Raw genomic sequence first — 15024 nt, 5'->3', positions numbered from 1 at the left:
CTTGTTTGTTTGTTTCAAATTCATCAAAACTAAAATTCCCCTTTTACTTTCTTGTTTCAAAGTGTTTAAAATCTGTTTTGTTTGTGTTTTAGAGTGTTTTGAGTCAAGTCAAAACCCAAATTTGTCCAAAGTTGTGTTAGAGTCAGAAACTGCCTAGTTTGTGTTTTTAGGCAGTTTTGAGTGTCTTTAAGTTATTTTGAGTCTTGTGAACCTGTTTTGAGTTCTTTAAGTCTATTCAAATGTTTTTAACTTTGTTTTTATGTTTTTGAGTTAGTTTAGAGGTTTTAGCAAGCCCTCCTAATCCCCGGTTTAAAACGATCCCTATTTGCATTATTATTACAATTTGACAAAAAGAGGGTTTAATTTGAGTGCTTAACTTTCATCGCATCACTCATCTTCATGCCACCAACCAGGTGATGAAATGTGATGAAAGGTGATGAATGAACTCACCTTCGTACCACTAACCAAGTGATGCAAGCAACTCACCATTCATTCCACCTACCAGAAGATGAGTGGTACAACTTGTACATGTGATCTCCTAGCATTCACATATAATCAAAAACCCTCAAGCTTGACAACTCAACTAGGGGAGCACTTATGCCCAACAAGAGTTATAGTCACCAACAAAGTCTTATTGCAAGCCAACAACAACTTCAGTGCATGGCATACGAAGATCAAGCTATTCAGCCCTCTTGCATCTGCTTCAGACATTTCTCCTTTGTAACAATGCAAACACTACAACTAGTAGAAAGCTTCACACACTCTTGATCAAGACAGTGTGAAGCAAAACCAATTTATAGTGCCAATAAGAGCTTCATCAAAGGAGTTCAACCACAATTCTCAAAAGTTTCACACACTCTTGATCAAGACAGTGTGAAGCAAAGCCAATTTATCGTGCCAACAAGAGCTTCATCAATGGAGGGCAACCACAATTCTCAAAAGCTTCACATACTCTTGATCAAGACAGTGTGAAACAAAACCAATTTATGGTGCCAACAAGAGCTTCATTAATGGAGGGCAACTATAATTCTCAAAAGCTTCACATACTCTTGATCAAGATAGTATGAAGCAAAACCAATTTATGGTGCCAACAAGAGCTTCATCAAAGGAGTTCAACCACAGTTCTCAAAAGCTTCACACACTCTTGATCAAGACAGTGTGAAGCAAAATCAATTAATGGTACCCAACAAAGCTTCACCTACAAAGCTTCACCACAAAAGCTTCAACAAATGGAGGGCAACTACAAATTCTCAAAAGCTTCACACTATCTTGATCAAGATAGTGTGAAGCAAAATCAATTCATGGTACCCAACAAAAGTTTCACCTACAAACGCTTCACCCACAAAAGCTTCACCTACAAAGCTTCAACACAAAAGCTTCACCTACAAAAGCTTCACACACTCTTGATCAAGATAGTGTGAAGCAAAATCAATTCATGGTACCCAACAAAGCTTCAACCTCAAAGCTTTACCTACAAAGCTTCAACACCAAAGCTTCATCTGCAAAGCTTAATATATATATATATATATATATATATATATATATATATATATATTCGGAAATTCGAAAATTCAGAAATTCAAAAATTAGAAAAAAAAACGACAAAAAATTCTTTTTGCCTAGGCCTCATCTTCTTTGGGCCTAACAACTTTCATAACAAATACATATGAAGGAGGAGGTTTGGGCTACCACTTAGAAAGGAAAATGGTAAAGTTTTGTTACTTTAGAAACTTGGCTACTAGCAAGACACCTCATTCGTCAACTCTCTCAACCGGAGACTTGGGGGACTCCTACCATATGCTACTACACCTTGATACTTAGAAGTCTCACAACCACTCAGTGACTTGGATTTTTCAAGTCTCCAACCGAGAAGTTTTCCTCACTCGGGAAATTAAGGGAACACTACCTCAACCTACATGCCTCACTCACAAAGCTTCAACAAAAGAAAAAATTCCAACAACTTAGTGAATAAGACTTTAGTGTATTGAACACAATACGTTGAAATGAAGCAAAGCTTATTTATTGATATCTCTGATAAGTTACAAATATGTACATATACATGAGTCAAAATAAACAAACAAAAGAAAGCCTTCACAAATGTTGCTTAGGAGAAGTCTCAGCAGTCGACAGAGCCCTAGAAAGAGAAGGCACCAGAGGGTGATCATTCAGAGCCTCAATACTGGACAGAACCCCAGAAGGAGGAGGCATCAGAGGTTGATCATTTAGAGCTTCATTACGCGGTACAGCCCTAGAAGACGAAGGCAATAAATGCCTTTGGAACAAACCCACAAACCTCTGATGATCAAGTAAAATCTAACCATCAGATTCCTGCATCTGGTCAAGCTTCCTCTTCATGTTTGTAGCATAGTCATGTGCGAGCCTGTACAATTGTTTATTCTCATGCTTGAGTCATCTAATATCCTGTTTGAGACTTATCACTTCAGCCACCAATGATTCAATTTGGCGGGTTCGAGCAAATAGGCGTTGGGCCATATTAGACACAGAACCAGCACACTGAACACTGAAAGTCAGAGAATCCTTAACAGCCAACTCATCAAACCGTTTGGAAAGTAGTCTGTTATCTTTGGGAGTGAGAAGATTCCTGGCCACCACTGCAGCGGTTATATCATTCTTCATCACAGAGTCCCCCATGGTAAGAGGACCAGTAGGGGATAAGAAAGATGGGCGCCATATGTTATCTTGAGGAGACATAGCTGCCTCTTCACCAAAGTTCAAGTCAAAACGACGGTCGAATGAGCCAGACATTTTCAGAAATGATGAAGGAGAAATAAGGTCTAATAAATCTCTGAAGTACGAAAATAAAGGGAAAATTTCTACAAGCAATAACTCTTTGAATGTACTTCTTGCACACAATTGGTGCCCTTATAAAAGAAAGACAGTAGGGCCGTTTGTTCAAAAATCAAAAAGGGACCACTCTCTGGATTTCGAGAAGCAGATTTTCCTAAGTAAAATATGTCGATAATCCCTACATGCAACATCAGCTCCTCGGGTACCATAGATAACTTTGCCAAAAATCTATGACAAAGTTCAGACACATAAATTTTGAAGGTCCAGCTACCCTACCATTACCTATAAGGGTAAAGGAATAATACCACTGCTTGATAATTGGAAAGTCCCTATGTGTGTCTACCTCCGTGCTATGTGGCAAGGCAGACTGGTAAAAATGCCCAACCTTTACTTACATCGAGAAAACACTTCCAACATGATTACTTTCTCAAAAATCGAAGAGGCATCGTTCCCCAAATCTCGAGAGCCAGACTCTCACTAGGATTGCTTTCTTAAAAATCAAAGAGGCACTGCTATCCGAATCTCGAGAGTCAGACTCCCACCAGGATTACTTTCTCAAAAATTGAAGAGATACCGCTATCCGAATCTCGAGAGCCAGACTCCTACTAGGATCATTTTCTCAAAAATTGAAGAGGCACCGTTTTCTAAATCTCGAGAGCCAGATCCCCAATAAGATTTCTTGTTCAAAAATTGAAGAGGCAACGCTCTCCGAATCTCGAGAGCCAGATCCCCAACATGATTGCTTATTCGAAAACCGAAGAGGCACCACTCTCCGAACTTCGAGAGCTAGATTTCCTTGGATAAAATTTGTCTGCAATCTTCACACGCAACATCAGCTTTCCAGATACCACATATCACTTTTTCAAAGTGCTTTGACAAAGTTATAACATGTAAAGCTTGCAGCTCCCACTACATTGCTATGACCAAGAAGGGTAAAAGAATGGCATTACTACTTGTTGTTAGGGAGACTCCTATTTATGTCGACCTTCATCCTCCATGGACAGGCAGACCTGCAAAAATGCTCAACCCTTCCTTATATTTGAGAGGGCACTCCCAACGAAGCCTTACGAAATACTCAGCTTTCTTCCCCCCAATAATACCTATGCAAACCAGCCACACCAGAGCAAGAGTATCTCATATCATCAGGGTCAAAAGAAAGAGTATCCTATATCATGTTTTTTCCCTATCTTTTCCTTTGCCCTTGTTCTTACCTACAAGACAAAGAGAAAAAGAGCAATCAGTCAGCACTTGGAATCAAGCTTCCAGTCAGGAACTGACTGCCTGGAACCCCTTACCTGATTACTTACCTGGCATTGCTCTCGAGTACTCATCTTCAACATCTTTTGCTTCCAGAAAAGATACCACATCTCCTTGAGGAACAGATAGGGCAAGTGAGAAGGATACAAGGAAGCATGTGGAGACAAGCGTAACAGAACGCGTACCGATACATCCATTACTTTGTCAACAGCAAAAGTATCTTATATCATCAGGGTCGAATGTACTCTAGATTTGATGGACTTGTTTTCACCCTCAAATTCTTGAGTCGCCCTTATACTTTAGAGGAAACTAGAAAACCCTTCAGCCCAGTTCAAGAATAAACTTGTGGAAAGTTACTTCTTCAAAAGCAAAAGTATCTCATATCATCTATTCTCCTTTTTCTTCTCTTTATCCTTCTTGATACATGCAAGATAAGGAGCAGGAGAACAATCAGCCGGAACTTGAAATCAAACTTCTAATCTGGGACTGATTGCTTAGAACTCTAATTGCTTACCTTGTCTGTCACCCATTTCGGTAAATCTCCTAGCTCGGTGAGTTGGGGGACTCCTACTACATGGTTTGTATCGCGCTTGACCAAGCATGAAACTACAAGTAAGCTTCAAGTCAAATTGATATATTACCTTGTGCATCTCCACCAGTTAAAGATATCACCCCTGGATGGAGGAAAAGTACTTCTAAAGAAGATGCCACATCTACTTATGAGACAGATAAGGTAAGTGAAGACGATACACATTTCGGTACTTAGAAGTTTCGTGATTACTTAGTGGCTTGGATCTTACAAATCCACAACTGAGGAGCTTCCTTCACTCTGGAACTTAGGGGAGCACTGTTTGTACCATACTTGACCAATCCTGAAACTAGCAAGCATCGATCAACGTTATACCATCAAGGACCCAGAAGAGTTTCCCTCCAACCAGGAGGCCAATCACAGTGCGACACGTGTCGACATCAAAAGCCAATCATAGCGCGATACGTGTCAACATTGGAAGTCAATCACAACACGACACGTGTCAATGTTAGAACAAAGCTAGAAACTCTCTTCTATAAAAGGAGATTGTTCTCCTACAATATTTCCTAATGTTATTTGTACTAAATCATTCACTTGTACTCACTAAAGGAGAGCTTGAACCCATGTACTTGTGTAAACCCCTCACAATTAATGAGAACTTCTCTACTCCGTGGACGTAGCCAATCTGGGTGAACCACGTACATCTTGTGTTTGCTTCCCTGTCTCTATCCATTTACATACTTATCCACACGAGTGACCGTTGCAATCTAGCGAAGGTCACAAACTTAACATTTTCTGTTGTACCAAAGTTCTGACATGGACATGTGTCGCGCTATGATTGGCTTCTGATGTCGACATGTGTCACACTTTGATTGGCCTCCTGGTTGGAGGGAAACTTTTATGGGTCCTTGACGGTATAAAGTTGACTGGTGCTTAGTAGTTTCGGGATTGGTCAAGTATGGTACAAACAGTGCTCCCCTAAGTTCCCGAGTGAGGGAAGCTCCTCGGTTGGGGACTTGCAAGATCCAAGCTGCTAAGTAATCATGAAACTTCTAAGTACCGAAGTGTGGTATCATCTTCACTTGCCTTATCTGTCTCATTGGTAGATGTGGCATCTTCTATGGAAGTACTTTTGCTCCATCCAGGGGTGGTATCTTTAACCAGTAGAGATGCACAAGGTAATGTATCAATTTCACTTGAAGCTTACTTGTAGTTTCAGGCTTGGTCAAGCGTAATACAAACCATGTAGTCGGAGTCCCCTAACTTGCCAAGCTAGGAGATTTGCCGAAAAAGGTGACAAACAAGGTAAACAATCAGAGCTCCCAACAATCAGTCCTAGATCAGAAGTTTGATTTCGAGTTCAGGCTGATTGTTCTCATTCTCCCTATCTTGTAGGCAGCAAAAATGATAAAGAGAAGAAAAATGAGAAGAGATGATATGAAATACTTTTGCTTTTGAAGAAGTAACTTTCCACATGCTTATTCTTAAACTGGGCTGGAGGGTTTTCTGGTTTCCTCCAGAGTATAAGGCCGACTTAAGAATTTGAGGGTCAAAACCAGTCCATCAAATCAAGAGTGCGTTTGACCTTGATGATATGGGATACTTTTTCTATTGACGAAGTAATAGATGAATCGGCACGTGTTCTGTTGCGCTTGTCTCCACATGCTTCCTTGTATCCTTTTCACTCGCCCTATCTGTTCCTCGGGCAGATGTGGTATCTTTTCTGGAAGCATAAGATGTTGAAGATGAGTACTCGAGAGCAATGCCAGGTAAGTAATCAGGCAAGGGGTTCCAGGCAGTCAGTTCCTGACTGGAAGCTTCAACCGCCACTTCGGCCCATACATGGATTGAGTTTGAAGTCTCCAGCCAACAAACTCTATTGACTGAAGACTTAGGGGACTACATTATGTACCATATATTAGGCTTCCACTACTGGGCCTAATGAAAAATACTTGGGGGAGTTAGCCCATTATTTATGTACTGAAGAGCGAACCATTATTCTATAAAAAGGACTCCCTCACTTTCATTAGAGAGCACCCATTATTCATGTATTGATGAGCGAACCCTTATTTTATAAAATCGACACCCTCACCTTCATTAGAGAGAGACTTTTAGCCCATCATGTATATATTGAAGAGCGAACCCTTATTCTATAAAAGGGACTTCCTCACCTTCATTAGAAAACATCGTCGCCAGTTAAGCAACTGCCTCACCGTGAGCATCACTCCTAACCCATCACTTATGTATTGAGGAGTGAGCCCTTATTCTATAAAAGGGACTCCTTCACCATCATCAGAGAGCATCGCCGCCTGCTGAGCAATTGCCTCGCCGCAAGCATCAACTCTAGCCCATCATTTATGTATTAAGGAGCGAGCCCTTACTCTATAAAATGGACTCCCTCACCTTCAACGCCACAAGTGGAGCCAACCAAGGCAACATAAGCCACAAGCCGAGCAGCCTCGCAACATGTACTACTTCTAGTTGAGCATCATTTCACATTGAGCACCGCCTCATATCGAGTATCAGTTTTAGACGACATCTAGTTACTTCGGCCCACACACAGACTGAATTTCAAGTCTCCAGCCAAAAGACTCGCTTGACTGAAGACGTAGGGGACTACTGTTTGTACCATATTTAGGGCCTCCGTATTTAGAACTCGTATAAATACTCGTGGGACTCAAATGGAATTATGTAATAAATGAAAGGGCAAATATGCAATAAGTGAGAAGCCCTTATTCTATAAAAGGACTTTACATTCTCCTCATTAGGAAGGTCAAGGTTTAGGTCATGGGAAGAGAGAAAACATCTCAAAGAGGGCAAACATAGAAAATAGGCTAGAGAGCACACTGCCTCTAGCCTTCTTGTATATTCACCATTCAGAGTGAAACAATATCAACATCAGTATGGACATAGCCCAAATATTAGGGTGAACCACGATACATCTTATGTTGTTTACTTTCTTGCAATTTCATAGTCGGATTTATGTTGTTCCATGACCCTTTTGATTTTGTGCATCAACATTTGTACCATATTTAGGCCTTCGTATTTAGACCTCGTATAAATACTCGGGGGACTCAAATGTAATTATGTAATAAATGAAGGGGCAAATATGTAATAAGTGAGGAGCCCTTATTCTATAAAAAAGACTCATCACTCTCCCCATTAGGGGGGTCAAGGTTTAGGCTATGGGAAGAGAGAAAACATCTCAGAGATATCAAACACATAAAATAGGCTAGAGAACACACTGCCTCTTGCCTTCTTGTATATTCACCATTCATAGTGAAACAATATCAACATCAGTATGGACGTAGCCCAAACATTGGGGTGAACCACGATACATCTTGTGTTCTTTACTTTCTTGCAGATTCACGATTGGATTTATGTTGTTTCAAAACCCCTCCGGTTTTGTGCATCAACATTTGGCGCCGTCTGTGGGAAACGACACGAAAATCTATGTCGGTTCTCTTTCATTTTTTAATCTCACCACTGTGAAACCTCACCACAATATCCACCATGAATCTGCAGAAACCCCAAGAACCAAACACCTATAGAGTCACTGCAAAACCCATGTCTTCCACTGCAGCTTCCGGTCACGGTAGTAACGTTGGAAACGCGACAGCACCCTCTCTCTCTCCCCCAAGTCCCAACCGTAGGTTTCAAACAGAAACATTGAGATCTCGCAATGACGGCTAAAGCAAGAAACCCGAGAAAGACCCGAAACCCAGATTTGGTTCGTGGGGTGGGTAGGTTTTTGAGGCCCAAGACGTACCACAAGTGTGATCTTTGGGCTATCAAGGTAAAAAATGGCGGTGTTTTTCAAAGCCCTGACTCGAAGCCGGTGGTTGAGACCGCATCTGAGAAAGCCCCAAAGTTCTACCCCGGCGATGACATCAAGAAGCCACTCGTCAACAATCACAAGCCAAAACCCACCAAACTCAGGATGAGTATTACACCGGGGACGTTGTTGATTATATTGGCTGGGAGGTTTAAGGGCAAGAGAGTTGTTTTTCTTAAGTAGCTTCCATCTGGGTTGTTTCTTGTTACCGAACTAGTAAGATTTGGTGCAAAAATGATGACTACGGCTTCTAGAAGCCATAAACTGATTAGCACCACCCTATTCCTCATGGTTACCAACCCGAGTTTGTGTACCTATCGTATGGCTTTGCTTCTCGGGGAGAACTCTAGGAAAATTGGATTCGGCTGCGAAGAAGAAAGATGCAGATTAGGAAGAAGGTCTGACCTCTCCCCTTCTGTTCACCTCGCATGCTCTAGCTGCTAGGGACCTCCATTCGCACGTGTGCCAGCTCAATCAGAACCTGGGATTTAATTCTTTTTGGAGCCGGAGTGAAAGACGCAGCTGGCAGAGAAGCAAGGACTGTAGCTGAGATAGGTGGTCGTGTGGTTCCAGAACCGCCGCGTTCGGTGGAAGACCAAGCAGCTTGAACGGGTTTATGACCTTCTTAAGTCATTTTTTTTCCAGCTGGAATGCTTTCAGCGGCCATCCTTCGAGCATTAAAGGAGGCACGTGCTCCACCGAGGCCACGAGAACCCCTACCACATTGTTTTTTATTTATGTCATGATTACCCCTGCTGTTATTAATCATGTCATCAAGCGACATATCCAAAGCAGTCGCTCATGGAGAAAAGCCGAGAGAGTGAGCAGAAAAAAAAATAAGGAGAAAAGCACTTGGATAAGTATACTGACCTTTTACAGCTGGAGTACACTGACCTTTTGCTAGGGTTTTGTGCTGCTTACCCATGCTGTAAACCTGCAATGCAACAGAGAAAAAGAAAAACAGAAGAGAGGGATCCACTAGTTCACTCCCTGAAGAACCCACGTTCTGATATCATCCCACTGACCTGACAAAAAGATAAAATGCTCTCCTTTAATATCCTATCATGTTACCCTCCTTCTAGCGCAAAAAAAAAATGGGGCAAAATGTCGGTAAGCCCAAAATAGTGGGCTGGAATGTTATGTGGAGGGCGAAGGCACATATGCCCAAAAGAACCAGGCCCTATGGCTTCAAACTCCAACCTTCATCCCTCCACTTAAGGTTCACCCTCCATTATCACAAACCAGGTGATCAAAAGTACGTCCAGTACTCCAAAATTATTCGGCAGCCTGCCGCTATTATCACCAACTAGGTGATCAAAAGTACTTCCAATACTCCAAAATTATTCAGCAGCCTGCCGTTATTATCACCAAGCAGGTGATCAAAATTACAACTTGTCTTCCAAAAAATCATACATGAGCATCACCCATGACAATCACCATCATACATGAGCATTACTCATGTCAATCATACATAAACATTCATGAGCATCACTCATGTCAACATTCATGAGCATCACTCATGTCAACATCCATGAGTATCACTCATGTCAATTAACATAAACATTCATGAGCATCAATCATGTCAATTATCTTCGAAAGCTTCATTTACAGAGCTCTAACTTCGAAAGCTTCATTTATAGAGCTCCAGCTTCGAAAGCTTCATTTACAGAGCTCTAACTTTGAAAGCTTCATTTACAAAGCTTTAGCTTCGAAAGTTTCATTTACAGACCTCCAGCTTCGAAAGCTTCATTTCCAGAGCTCCAGCTTCGAAAGCTTCATTTACAAAAGCTCTAGCTTCGAAAGCTTCATTTACAAAGCTCTGACTTCAAAGCTTCATTTACAAAAGCTCCAGCTTTAAAGCTTCACTTTCAAAGCCTCACCTATAAAACTTCACTTTCAAAGCTTCACCTACAAAGCTTTAGTGCATGGTATACAAAGACTACCTCTGAACAACCGCCACTTCGGCCCATACATGGATTGAATTTGAAGTCTCCAACTAACAGACTCTATTGACTGAAGACTTGGGGGACTACACTATGTACCATATATTGGGCTTCCGCAACTGGGCCTCATGAAAAATACTTAGGGGACTTAGCCCATTATTTATATACTGAGGAGCGAACCCTTATTCTATAAGAGGGACTCCCTTACTTTCATTAGAGAGCACCCATTATTCATGTATTGAGGAGCGAACCCTTATTTTATAAAAGAGACTCCCTCACCTTTATTAGAGAGAGACTTTTAGCCTATCACTTATGTATTAAGGAGCAAACCCTTATTCTATAAAAGGGACTCCCTCACCTTCATTAGAGAGAATCGCAGCCAGCTGAGCAACCTCCTCGCCGCGAGCATCACTCCTAACCCATCACTTATGTATTGAGGAGCGAGCCCTTATTCTATAAAAGGGACTCATTCACCATCATTAGAGAGCATCGCCGCCTGCTAAGCAACCGCCTCGCCGAGAGCATCAACTCTAGCCCATCATTTATGTATTGAGGAGCGAGCCCTTATTCTATAAAAAAGACACCCTCACCTTCAACGCCACAAGTCGAGCCAACCAAGGCAACATAAGCCACAAGCCAAGCAGCCTCGCAACATGTGCTACTTTTAGTTGAGCATCATTTCACATTGAGCACCGCCTCATATCGAGTATCAGTTCTAGATGACATCTAGTTACTTCGGCCTACACATAGACTGAATTTCAAGTCTCCAGCCAAAAGACTCGCTTGATTGAAGATTTGGGGGACTACTGTTTGTACCATATTTAAAGCCTCCGTATTTAGAACTCGTATAAATACTCGGGGGACTCAAATGTAATTATGTAATAAATGAAGGGGCAAATATGTAATAAGTGAGGAGCCCTTATTCTATAAAAGGACCCATCTCTCTCCTCGTTAGGGGGGTCAAGGTTTAGGCCATTGGAAGAGAAAAAACATCTCAGAGAGGACAAACACAGAAAATAGGCTAAAGAGCACACTGCCTCTAGCCTTCTTGTATATTCGCCATTTAGAGTGAAACAATATCAACATCAGTATGGACGTAGCCCAAATATTAAGGTGAACCACGATACATCTTGTGTTCTTTACATTCTTGCAGATTCACGGTCGGATTTATGTTGTTCCAAGACCCCTCTGGTTTTGTGCATCAACATTTGTACCATATTTAGGGTCTCCGTATTTAGACCTCGTATAAATACTCGGGAACTCAAATGTAATTATATAATAAATGAAGGGGCGAATATGTAATAAGTGAGGAGCCCTTATTCTATAAAATGACTCCTCACTCTCCTTATTAGGGGGTCAAGGTTTAGGCCATGGAAAGAGAGATAACATCTCAGAGAAGGCAAACACAGAAAATAGACTAAAGAACACACTGCCTCTGGCCTTCTTGTATATTCACCATTCAGAGTGAAACAATATCAACATCAGTGTAGACGTAGCCCAAACATTGGGGTGAACCACGATACATCTTGTATTCTTTACTTTCTTGCAGATTCATGGTCGGATTTATGTTGTTCCAAGACCCCTCCGGTTTTGTGCATCAACATTGGGCCTCAACATTTAGGCCTCATCACCCAGCCCATAATTCTGTAAAAAGAGGAGCCCCTTATTCTATAAAAGGGGACTCCTACCCCCTCACAAATCAGACCAGGGATACCCCCAAAACATACAAGCCACAACGCTCACAAAGAAACTTTCTCAAACTCTCTCTTTCTCTAAGGGATCCCCCCTCACACTTGTATTCCATACATTCATACAATGAAGAGAAATACAATCAACATTAGTGTGTACGTAGCCCAAACATTGGGGTGAACCACGATACATCTTTGTGTTCTTAGGCATTTGCATGATTCACGGTCGGATTTACGTTATTCCAAGACCTTCCGGTTTTGTGCATCAACATTTGGCGCCGTTTGTGGGAAACGACACGAAAAGCTATGTTGGTTCTCTTTCATATTTTTATTTCACCACCGTAAAACCTCACCACAATATCCACTATGAATCTGGAGAAACCCAAGAACCAAACACTTACAGAGCCTGCAAGTCCAACATGGTGGAGCAGTGCGTGGCCAACGCAAGGATCGGTGCACCATCAGCAAATCGAAGAAGTGTAAACCCCCGTAGTGGTGAGCTCTAATTGGTTAAAAAGCACCGGACTTCAAACGGAGGGAGCAGAGCGAGAGAGAGAGAGAGTATGTGTGTGTGTGTGTGTGTGTGTGTGTGTGTGTGTGTGTGTGTGTGTGTGTGTGTGTGTGTGTGTGTGTATGTGTGTGTATGTGTGTGTGTGTGTGTTAGAGAGAGAAACAATGGACAATCTCTTCACTCTATCTTCTTCAACCTCCACTTTCCTTTTCCCCAATCCAAGAACAAAGCTTTCTTTCTCTGGGTCCGCATCGCCCCCTCGACCCCTCCAATGGGGCCATAATCCGTCGAGCTTCCATCGTCTGGTTCCGTAACGATTTACATGTCCACGACAACAAGTGCCTCAACTCGACCAACAACGAGTCTGTATTGGTCTTGCCCGTCTACTGCTTCGATCTGAGGGACTACGAAAAATCCTTTTCTGGGTTCAATAAGACCGGCCTATACCGGGCGACGTTCTTGGTAGAATAGGTGGCGGACCTCCGGAAGAATCTCCAGGCGAGAGGGTTCAATCTGGTAATCAGAATCGGGAAGCCCGAGACTGTTTTTGTGGAGCTGGCAAAGGCTATAGGCGCCGACGCCATTTATGCGCACAGAGAGGTTTCACATGACGAAGTTAAGGAGGAGAAGATGATCGAGGCGGCAATGAAGGAGGAGAATGTGGAGGTTAAGTACTTTTGGGGAAGCACTATGTACCATGCGGAGGATTTTCCGTTTAAGTTGGAGGATATGCCGACGAAATACGGCAATTTCAGAAAGAAGGTGAAGGGATTGGAGGTGATGAAGATGATTGAAGCTTTGGATCAGATGAAGGGTCTGCCTTCTCGCGGCGACGTGGAGCCTGGTGATGTTCCAACATTGATGGATTTGGGACTTAATCCGTCTGCTACTACGTTTCAGGTCAAAAGATGAGCTTGATGAGCTTCAAGGAACTCAAGTTTTGAGCATAACTGTTCATTTCGTGCTTTGGTGAAAGGAATGGCTTTGAATAAAGGGGTTCTTCTTAACCTAAGACAAGAGAAGAGAATAAAATTTGAGAGATTGGGATTTGACTGGGTAGGACCGCAAGTGGGTAAAGGACAAACTATAAAGAAGATATTAATGATTAATTGGGTGCACTTACATGACAACAGCGTAGAGACAGTAGGTGCAGTACGTACATGGAAAAAGATCTACAACGATCCAGTACGCAGTAGGTGCAATACACACCAACGATCTGCAACTGTTGACCACTAACATGAAAAAAGATAAGCACTTTATCTTTGAGCTGATTTGTTTAAAATTATCATTTGTTTATTTAATAGTTTATTATTATTTTTTGTTGGTGGATGCTTTACAGTATTCATATTCGTTTAGGAGGCCACATCATTTCTATCACACTTATGTTTTAGTGCACAATTAGCTATATATTATTTTCTTTCATAATATGTGTGCATATAATGCGGCACCTCACAATAAATATATGTGATTTGATAGTGCGATGTGAAACCTTCATCATGAAGGGACAAAAGGAAAAAAAATAAAGAAAGTTTTACTTTTCAGCAAACATCATTATGTTTTCTCAATATCATTGTTTATTTAATATCTTATTATTTTTGTCATGATGACTAATTATAAAATAATAATAATTTTATTATTTTTATGTCATGATGACTTATGATTAAATAATATAATTATTATTTATAATATCACATGATTACTACCACATTATTGATTTATACAACATGTGATTTACCACACAACTGAATAAATTATTTATTTATAGAAGGCACATAGTACAATATTTTGTCTTTACAAACTTTGTCAATTTGATTTATTCATTATATGATCATACTTATACTGTCATTTATTGTCAGGAATTATTGAGTAACTAGATTCACTGATCAACATTGTTGCTAATTAAAGAAGTCTACCAACTTATAGACTGATGAGCCACGTGCTCATGGTAATCTCTTGTTTGACCGGACACCCACTTGCTTCGACATTCGCTTATTGGGACACCTATGTGTCTGGACCCAACTCGATGACCCTACTGATAGCCCTAACTAGATGACCCTACGTATGGCCCTGACTCAAAGACCCGACTTGCGGACCCGATCTGTGGATCCGACACATAGACCCAATATGCGAACCCGACAAGCGGACCCAAGTCATGTCGAGAATCAACTCATACTTAATGCATGTTGACATAAAGTAGATACTTGCAATGAGGAATACCAACCGAGCCGCCTCTCAGCGAGCCGAGCATAGCCTCTAGCCAAGCCGGCTCGCAATGAGCATCGCCTCCAGCCGAGCAAACGCCTCATCACGAGCATAGCCTCTAGCCGAGCAGCCTCGCAACGAGCATCGCCTCCAGCCGAGCAGTCTCGTAACGTGTGATACCTCTAGCCGAGTATTGCTTTATGTTGAGCATTGCCTTGGGTTGAGTACTGGTTCAAGACATTTAGCCACTT

The 15024-nt window shown here is 41.7% G+C and overlaps 1 pseudogene; it reads left to right on the top strand.

Annotated features, from left to right (window-relative positions):
- Positions 1–12479: 12479 nt before the first annotated feature.
- Positions 12480–13483, top strand: LOC114827406 (blue-light photoreceptor PHR2-like; annotated as a pseudogene).
- Positions 13484–15024: the final 1541 nt, after the last annotated feature.

This window comes from Malus domestica, chromosome 10 (genome assembly GCF_042453785.1).
Source record: "Malus domestica chromosome 10, GDT2T_hap1".
In the NCBI taxonomy this organism is placed as follows: domain Eukaryota; kingdom Viridiplantae; phylum Streptophyta; class Magnoliopsida; order Rosales; family Rosaceae; genus Malus; species Malus domestica.
The sequence above is the reverse complement of the archived record's forward strand: the minus strand, read 5'-3'. Positions and strand labels throughout refer to the sequence as shown.